The sequence below is a fragment of the Gobius niger genome (genome assembly GCF_951799975.1).
Source record: "Gobius niger genome assembly, chromosome: 16".
Taxonomy (NCBI): Eukaryota; Metazoa; Chordata; class Actinopteri; order Gobiiformes; family Gobiidae; genus Gobius; species Gobius niger.
Genome location: NC_136867.1, coordinates 424735 through 434605, shown reverse-complemented (window position 1 = coordinate 434605; position 9871 = coordinate 424735).

Sequence of the window (9871 nt, the reverse complement as noted above, 5' to 3'; positions counted from 1 at the left end):
ATAGTTGAAGAATCATGGGATGTCATCTGGTCTAATGCAAAAGTTACAGTTTAACAACTGTACACAGATTTCATTACTTCTGTGTCTTAAGTGTCAAACTGAATCTAGTCATGAACTTGGCAGCAAGAAGTCACCATAGCCTGCGCTGCCTGCGCTGCTGAGGCGAGCTCTTCTCTGATTGGCCAGGAGCAGATTGCATTGCCGATTGAATAAAGAGACCTTCGGAGCGTGAGACGTTTTGTAATCCGCAATGCTGTAACCACAAGATGGTGCTGTTTCACCACGTATTCTTTTATGTCAAATGCATAATTCTCAAAAGTCAACTGAAAATACATAATTCATTATCAAATGTAAATTGCATTACACATTGTAGAATGTCAAATGCATAATTTTTGATTGCATTGTAAAATGAATAAAGAGGCCAAAATCCCAATATGCTATTCATTTCAGAATCTTGTATTTTGCAATATATAAAGACATTGCATCGACACTTTACATAGTGAATTGCCATTAGAACTTTTGGAATAGAACGTTAAATGTCAAAATTGGATATAACATTATACTTTGCCAAATACAATTACAAAATGTATACTAAAATAACCTAATGAACAGCCATTTGACAAATGAATAGACAATTGAATTAAGGTGCCTATAGTCTGCCATAATAAATGACTTTGCTTTTTCAAACCTGACTAACTTCACTGGGAGCGGACGTCATCCAAATCCATTCTTCGAATACCCACTGCAGAAAAAAAAAACATTTTCTGTCTGGCTGGTCATTAGGAGCATGTTTTGTATTGGCAACAGAATAATCCACAATGTTACACAGTGTGCCTTTAAAGTGATAGTCTGTACATTTAAATCTTTGACTAATTTCACAGAATGTGTTGAGGCTAATTGAGCGGCTGGGTCTGAAATTTGACACAACATAAGTAACATGTCAATGTACTGATATCGCTATAGTCTTCAAATAACCTCACGTCATCTCCAAGAGTGTGTCCAGCCAGTGGGGGAGGAAAGGCTTCTCTTTGGAGCTGACGTTGCTGTAATACCACCCCCTGGTGGCCGAGGGCAGCTCCAAAAGACACTTGGTGTCAGGATGTACCCCTTTAACTTTTCAACATTTTGCCATACTGTGGTCCACAAACATACATATATTTAGTTGAAATTTTACATGAAAGACACACACATGAAATGTATACGATTATGATTTTGAACTTTTTTTATGAATAAAAACTGAAAAGTTTGATGTGCATAAGTATCTACCCCCTTTCCTTGTAACCACTTGCCATCAGAAGTTTCCTGATGATTTCTGAATGATCACATGTTGACCTATGACCTCATAGAGTCGACCTGTGTGTAATCTAATGTTCAGATACAGCTGCTCTGTGATGGTCTCAGGTCTGTTAGAGACTATTGTGGAGCAGAAGCATCATGAAGTCCAAGAACTCACCAGACAGGACTGGGATCAAGTTATTGAGAAGTATAAAGCTGGGTTTGGTTAGAAAAAGATTTACAAAGCTTTGAACATCTCTCAGTACAGTTAAATAAACCATCCAGGAATGGACAGAGTCTGACATCACTGCAAACCTACCAAGACCCGGCCGTCCTCCTAAACTTACTGACCGAACAAGGACAGCACTGACCACAGCTGTTACCAAGAAGCCTATGATGACCCTGGATGAACTGCAGAGAGACACAGCTCAGGTGGGGGAAACTGTCCACAGAACAACTATAAGTCATACACTGCACAAATCTGGCCTTTATGGCAGAGTGGCAGAAGAAATTATAAAAGAATAAAAGATCCGCACAACTTTGTAGCTCCCAAGCTTTTTAATGCTCACCGAGTAGTGACGTTTGGGGCCTGAGCCCTTCTTCAGACAATTAAAACAGCTCACACACACCTGTATATATGTACAAAGCTTAACTGCAGAGGTCATGTGTCATTGTCACATGACACAGGACATGTCACATGATATGAATAAGAATAGGTGTGTTTGAGATGAGCCAGACGGAGCAGTTTTACAGCCGACTGCAGACTCTCGGTGCCGGTTAGATTTCTGTTCTTGCTCCAGAGGCTCTGACGTCACGGGCACATGGGGCACGGAAAGATCTGAGACCCCAACGAGAGCAGCCGCCTGGATCAGCCGCTGCATCTCTCCAGAGGAACTGCAGCGGCTCCACGGCCCAGTGCATGATGGGAAACACCCATCTGTCCTCACGCTCAGGTGATTGGATACGAGTCTGTGTGATCAGAAACGTGCTCCTCCCCCTCCCCTCTCCTCTTTAGATCTGAACAAATAAACTATGACTGAAACTATTAAAGTTCTGCATCGCCCCTAAAACAGAGCTCATGTTTGATGCTTTTCAGAACAAACTCATGATTTAAAAGGACGTGTTTTATCACAAACTTGAACAAACAAACACATGGGAAGGTTTTCTCTGATGAAGAATGACGTCTCTGGAGTAAAGGAAACAGAGCAGGAGGTGAAGGACTTTTATTTAGGATAAACTTTAAATGACCGCGATATCTGAACGAGACGCTGCTGATCTGAGGCTCTCGTTGTTCTGCATGTGGAGGGTCGGATCATGGGTCGGATCATGGGTCGGATCATGGGTCGGATTGGCTTCAGACTTTTTTCTCCGCCCCCGTTGCGTCGGCTACTCTCGATCATCCAGGCGAGCCGCAACGGCATCTGGAACACACCTAATGACACATGACCTCTGCAGTTAAGCTGTGTACATATATACAGGTGTGTGTGAGCTGTTTTAATTGTCTGAAGAAGGGCTCAGGCCCCAAACGTCACTACTCGGTGAGCATTAAAAAAGCTTGGGAGCTACAAAGTTGTGCGGATCTTTTATTCTTTTATAATTTCTCATTCGCCAGAAGCCACATGGAGGACACAGCACATGAGACCAAAAGGGCCGCAACACGCTATGTTTGACGTAAAAGTAACACTGCACATCGGAAAAACAGCACCTGGAAACAGCATTTCAACTAAATATATTTATAGGTGTGGTCCATTGTGTGGCAAAATGTCAAAAAGTCAGAGATACAGACACTTCTTCAACCCACTGTATCTACAAAGAAAAATAATCCAAATAGTAACAAACCCTAAAAAGTCTCTCCACAGTGAGCCATGTCAGGCCTGCTCAGGTTTGGGAATGACCTCTTCAGCGTGTGGGCCTGTGTCGTCCGGCCTGTGCTGTCCTCTCCCTCCCCCTCCTTTCTCAATGAAAACGAATCAAATTCCTCCTTCGCTTCCGGATTTCTGCATCCTCAGATTCTCCCTTCTTTCATCCCTTCCAAAGAAAAACAGACTTTGTTTATGTGAAAATCAAAAATCAGATTAAAAAGAAAAAAACACGGCGCACAAATGGGTTGGATGTGGATCAGTCGCCGCTGAATGATAACAGTGTTTAGGACATTGTCAAATTGGTTTATAAGGTTCTTGTTTTCACTGTTGAAACACAGACAGTTTTTGTTTGAGATCTCCCCCATCTCAGTGTTTGTAAATGAATAAGTGTGGGATGTTGGAGTTATTTTCGGCAAATCTCCAGCTCATCAGTCCACAAAGAGTCGTGAAATAAACATGGAGAGTTTTTTTTTGCATTGACGGGGTTCCAGCGTGCACCCAAAGTGGCTGAATACAATTATGACCAAAGATTCCATGGGTGGTCACTATAATACGCTAATAAGTTGGAAAAGATTTGAAATGAACAAGCCCCTTTTTGAAAAAAACCTAAATAGAGAATTTCGATGCCGGAATACCAAAGAGAAGTTATAAGTTCTATCAAGCCTTTGTGAGAGAGTCAGACGTTCAAACACAGCCCTGAAAAGGTCAGACAGGAAGCGCAGTAATGACACTGATCAATGGACTAACCTAGTTTTCCACTGGACATGTGAGTGAGGGGAGGGTGTGACTGGCCTGACTTCCCCTGTGCCAGCGTCTCTAATTTACTCTTTACTGTGTTGTGAAGTGTGTGGGGGGGGGTTAGCAGCTGGAGACGGATTAGTTAGAGTGTGTAATAGTGTTTACTTACTGTCTATTGTTTAGCTTGGATTGATCTGACCTCATTCTTTATTTGGAAGGCAGTTAAGCATGAGCATGAGGTTAATAAAAGCTACACCCACCTCTGCTCCTCCTGGGTTGTTTTGGGCCAGGGGGGCCCAACCTTTTTTGACCCAAGCTCTATTTTTAGAGTAGCCGCCCTCCTGAGACCTACCTGTCTGGTAACTCACCTCTCACACAGTTAGTTTGTGTCAAGAGGGTCTAATCCAGGCCTTCTCCAGCTCCAGACTCAGGGACAGAAGCACATATTGCACCTGTGCGTGTTTGTGTGTGTTACTGTTTGTGCACGTAAGAGTCCACATATGTTTCAATGCTGTAACCTGCCAGCAATTCATTTTTCCTCCGCAGCCGGAGCGCTGTCATTTTCATTGCTTCACGCTTTGTTATTAAGGCGTTCCGTGGCACTGCGAATTCCAACCAACAAAGAAAAGAGCCCACAGGCACCTTTAAGGGCTGCCAGGTCTGGAGCCTGTTCACCTCGGCGTCCTCGTTCCCCCGGAAGAACCAAATAAGACCAAAGCAGAGCATCAAGGTCGGTTAGTTTGATGGTAAATTATAGTCAAGTAAGTAAGATTTATTTATATAGCACCTTTCACAGACAGAAGTCACAAAGTACTTCACAAAGTACTTCACAAAGTACTTCATAATACAATACAATACAATACAATACAATACAATACAATACAATACAATACAATACAATACAATACAAATGCAAAATACAGTTACAGTCACAAAACATGGCCATAGAACAAGCCTTAATCCACTGCAATTAAAACGCTTTCTGAAACAAGTAGGTCTCTGACAGGATCAACAGAATCAAGTAAGCCCAAGGAAAGCAGAATATGGTTCCAGAGCGTTGGCGCGACCGCTTGAGTCTCCTCAGGTCCTGAAACGAGTATGAGGGACCATGAGAAGGTTCTAATCCTGAGACCTCAGCCTCCAAGAGGGGGCATAAGGACATTACAAGTCTCTAATGTAGGAGGGAGCCTGACCATGCAAGCTTTATCTTGCGCAAGACATTTCTTAAAAGAGCAGTAAAGCTGAATATCATCAGCAAACAAATGGTAGGACACATCATCAATATTTCTCCTAAAGGAAGGACATACAGTAAAAACAAAATCGGGTCCAAAACAGAGCCCTGAGGAACTCCACACAGCAAATCGGCAGAGTCAGACAGGATTTGATGTGCAGAGGCACTAAAGCTCCTCCCCGATAAGTAAGGAGAACCACTCTAAGACTGGTCCTGACATTCCAACCAGGTCACGCAGTCTCGTCAACAAGATTTGATGATTGACAGTATCAAATACTGCAGAAAAATCGAACAACACAAGAACAGTACCTCCTCCAGAGTCTGCACATCAGAAAATACTACAGCGAAATCTAACAACACGAGAACAGTACCTCCTCCAGAGTCTGCACACATCAGAAAATACTGCAGAGAAATGTAACAACACAAGAACAGTACCTCCTCCAGAGTCTGCACATCAGAAAATACTGCAGAGAAATGTAACAACACGAGAACAGTACCTCCTCCAGAGTCTGCACACATCAGAAAATACTACAGAGAAATGTAACAACACGAGAACAGTACCTCCTCCAGAGTCTGCACACATCAGAAAGTACTACAGAGAAATGTAACAACACGAGAACAGTACCTCCTCCAGAGTCTGCACATCAGAAAATACTGCAGAGAAATGTAACAACACGAGAACAGTACCTCCTCCAGAGTCTGCACATCAGAAAATACTGCAGAGAAATCTAACAACACATGAACAGCACCTCCTCCAGAGTCTGCAGATGTCACACTGTCACTGGACACTTTAAGGAGGGCGCTTTCCGTGGAGACGTGTCTCTGTTCTCCGACGACTCTCGCAATGCTTTGTGATCTACTGTATATTGACCTGCCTAGTGATCATTGCCACTCACTGTGGCATTGTGGGAAATGTTGAGTGCACCACTTTTGTCTCTCTGGACCTTCGGACACCCCTAAAGAATAGCATGACCACGATATTGCGCACTATAGGGAACAGTGAGAGGGAGGGAAAGTGTACACAGACACTAGCATTAGCATTAGCACTAGCATTAGCATTAGCATTAGCATTAGCACTAGCATTAGCACTAGCATTGTTCAGGTGCCAAGCTGCCCGGATGGTATAGCTTATGGTCTTAAAGGAATAGGCCAGCGTTTTTACATACTGAGATATGTTCTTACCTAACCTTAGCCAAGTTAATATATCCCCGTCTGGTCTTTGTCCGTGCGCTCACACATACGCAGCCTCTCCCACATGTCACATAGCTCCAAAAAAGCTCACGATAGAAGCTACCAAGCTCTTCCACGTGTTCCCTATTTAAATAAAGTTACGTGAAGTGTTTTCATGTGAAGTATATTTACACAGAAATGTAACATGTGGATTTTATAAGCAAATAAAAAGGGGGACTATATTGTGAGGCGTAATGATACAGGAGCACAGCGTCCGCGCAGTAACTCCTAAAGACTTCCCCGCTCACTTCCGTCAATAGAAGCTGCGTGACTTGTACAGAGCCTTTTACAACAAGCAGGAAATATATTTTGGGAAAGTGCTGCACATTCCTACCTCATGGTGGAGCTCCTGAGTCCTGTGTCGTCGTCCGGGGTGAGTTGGAAATCTGTGAAACATTACTGCACTATATACTTTCTGCTTGTTATCACAGCCCGGCACGATGCACGTAAAAGGCATTTTTCACAAGTTATCCAGGCTTCTTCAACTGTTCTCTGCAGCTCTACAAGTCACGCAGCTTCTACTGACGGAAGTGAGCGGGGGAGTCTTTAGGAGTTACTGCGCTGACGCTGTGCTCCTGTATCATTACGCCTCACAATATAGTTCCCCTTTTTATCTGCTTATAAAATCGACATGCTACATTTCTGTGTAAATATACTTCACATGAAAACACTTCACATAACTTTATTTAAATAGGGAACACATGGAAGAGCTTGGTAGCTTCTATCGTGAGCTTTTTTGGAGCTATGTGACATGTGGGAGAGGCTGCGTATGTGTGAGCGCACGGACAAAGACCAGACGGGGATATATTAACTCGACTAAGGTTAGGTAAGAACATATCTTGGTATGTAAAAACGGTGGCCTATTCCTTTAAACAACAGAGGAAGCAGAGTGCCCTGCCAGGTTCTGCTTTTACAGAGTAAGAAAAGACCAAAGGGAACAGACCTGTGTGAATGAACCTGAAACATTACAACGCTGTTTAAAGCTCAAACATGTTGTTTTGCCTCCTTTCATTTGAATAATGGCGTGAAGTATCAATGCTGATGTGCTCCAAGGCCACAGTAACCCGTGAAATACCCACTTTAAAAGCTTCCAAAGCTTCACATCTCAGAGGAGTGAGCGTGAAGCGGCCTCTGTGTGAACTCTGTGAGGGCCGCTGAGTCACACATGACAGCGCTCACGGGGGCGGGGGGGGGGAAATGCCATCTGACCACACTACATGGGGCGCGCCAGATCCTACGGCTAAAATCAGCCTGGCAATACACCTGATAGAACTCCAACAACTCAAGTACCAGTATTACCCAGTTTACCCTGGGACGCCCTTTGTCCCATGGCCCAATAGATTTCTCCAAAACCATTGTCCCAGTTTTACACAGGATCTGTCCCAGTTGTCCCAAATATAGCCCCCGAAGTAAGACATGTTTTTGAGCCATGTCAACATCAATTATAAAGTCTCAATCAATTAAAACTTCAACTCTAGTATCTCCTCGGGCGTCGTAGCAAGTTGCAATTGTTTTCCTCATGAATCGTCCGTGAGAGTAAATCCTCCGCTGACAGAAAAGACAAAGGGACAAAGGGACATTGTTCATCCAATTATACAATGGAAATCTGTTTTTTTTCACTCAGACTTGGCTGTAAATACTGTTTAAGTGGAGTTAGCCCACAGCTAGCTTTGTCCGTTAGCCTGTTAGCTTCTTCTTCGTGATTCCATTGGTGTGTATTAGTGACTCCGGTCCGGTGGCAGGAAAGTTGCAAACATGGTTTTCTGGCCAGAGACACCAGAGGGCGATGAAAGACCCTCCAATCATCCCATAAACACTTGTATTACCCCCAGAGGGACTACGAGGAGGGTTTATTAAGGTAAACACGTTACTTAGTGCTGCTTTAAGGGAGGAAATGTAACATTGACCACAGCATGAAAAATCAATATTAACCTCTTAACCTTCACCAAGTGCATTTTCTCCAGCCTGTAGGCTAGAGTAACGCCTCATTTGAAAGCTAAGACCAATAAAGACGGATCATTCTCCGCCGAATTGTCGTCACTTTGTCATTTTTTTCCATTGCTTTTTTATTGTGTGTTTGTAACACATCTTTGTCACGTTGTTGTTTCTCCACTTTTTTTGGTCATTTTTTCACCGCCTTGTTTCACATTTTTCCACCTCTTTTATTGCCTTTTCATCCTCGTTTTGTTGCTATTTTGACACTTTTTTGAAAGAATCTTTTAGATTTGGGTAAAGCCAAACTGGAGTAAAGGTGCTTGGCTCAAAGTTTCCATGTTTCTTCCCTTTAAGGTGCGTCTGGTGGGGCAACATGGCGGTGGGATGTTGTGGCGTGTGGAGGAGTCGTGTCGGGGCTGGTCTGAGCTGCAGCAAACGTTAGTCACAACAGGCTCCGGGACAAAGGCGCCATTCAGCCGCCGTGGTCCTCCTCTGCTCCTCCTCTGCTCCTCCTCTGCTCCTCTGCTCCTCCTCTGCTCCTCCTCTGCTCCTCCTCTGCTCCTCTGCTCCTCTGCTCCTCCTCTGCTCCTCCTCTGCTCCTCTGCTCCTCCTCTGCTCCTCTGCTCCTCCTCTGCTCCTCTGCTCCTCCTCTGCTCCTCCTCCTCTGCTCCTCCTCTGCTCCTCCTCTGCTCCTCCTCTGCTCCTCCTCTGCTCCTCCTCTGCTCCTCCTCTGCTCCTCCTCTGCTCCTCCTCTGCTCCTCCTCTGCTCCTCTGCTCCTCCTCTGCTCCTCTGCTCCTCTGCTCCTCCTCTGCTCCTCCTCTGCTCCTCCTCTGCTCCTCTGCTCCTCCTCTGCTCCTCTGCTCCTCTGCTCCTCTGCTCCTCCTCTGCTCCTCCTCTGCTCCTCTGCTCCTCTGCTCCTCCTCTGCTCCTCTGCTCCTCTGCTCCTCCTCTGCTCCTCTGCTCCTCCTCTGCTCCTCTGCTCCTCCTCTGCTCCTCTGCTCCTCCTCTGCTCCTCCTCTGCTCCTCCTCTGCTCCTCTGCTCCTCCTCTGCTCCTCTGCTCCTCCTCTGCTCCTCCTCCTCTGCTCCTCCTCTGCTCCTCCTCTGCTCCTCTGCTCCTCCTCTGCTCCTCCTCTGCTCCTCCTCTGCTCCTCCTCTGCTCCTCCTCTGCTCCTCCTCTCCTCCTCTGCTCCTCCTCTGCTCCTCCTCTGCTCCTCCTCTGCTCCTCCTCTGCTCCTCCTCTGCTCCTCTGCTCCACAATGACCTGCACTGTCGGAGACATGCGTTCAGCCATGAGCGTACAGCACCGTCCATCCGCCATCCACATTACACAGCACTGTCCAGCAGTGCGATCCCCTACAGTGGTCAGCTGTAGCGTGGTCAGCAGACAGATCCACCACAGAAACAGTGTTTAACTCCAGCACGAACCTCTGTCCATCTGTGTTTACAAGAACATGACGAGGTGTCAACCAAACAGCTTCACTCGTCGACTGGACTGGGTTCGTCGAGTTGCTTCTCAACAATTACAAACATGCGGGCACTTCCAATGCAACGCCTCCTCGTCGTGAAGACAGTCGCTGAGTTGGATTGAAGGATATACT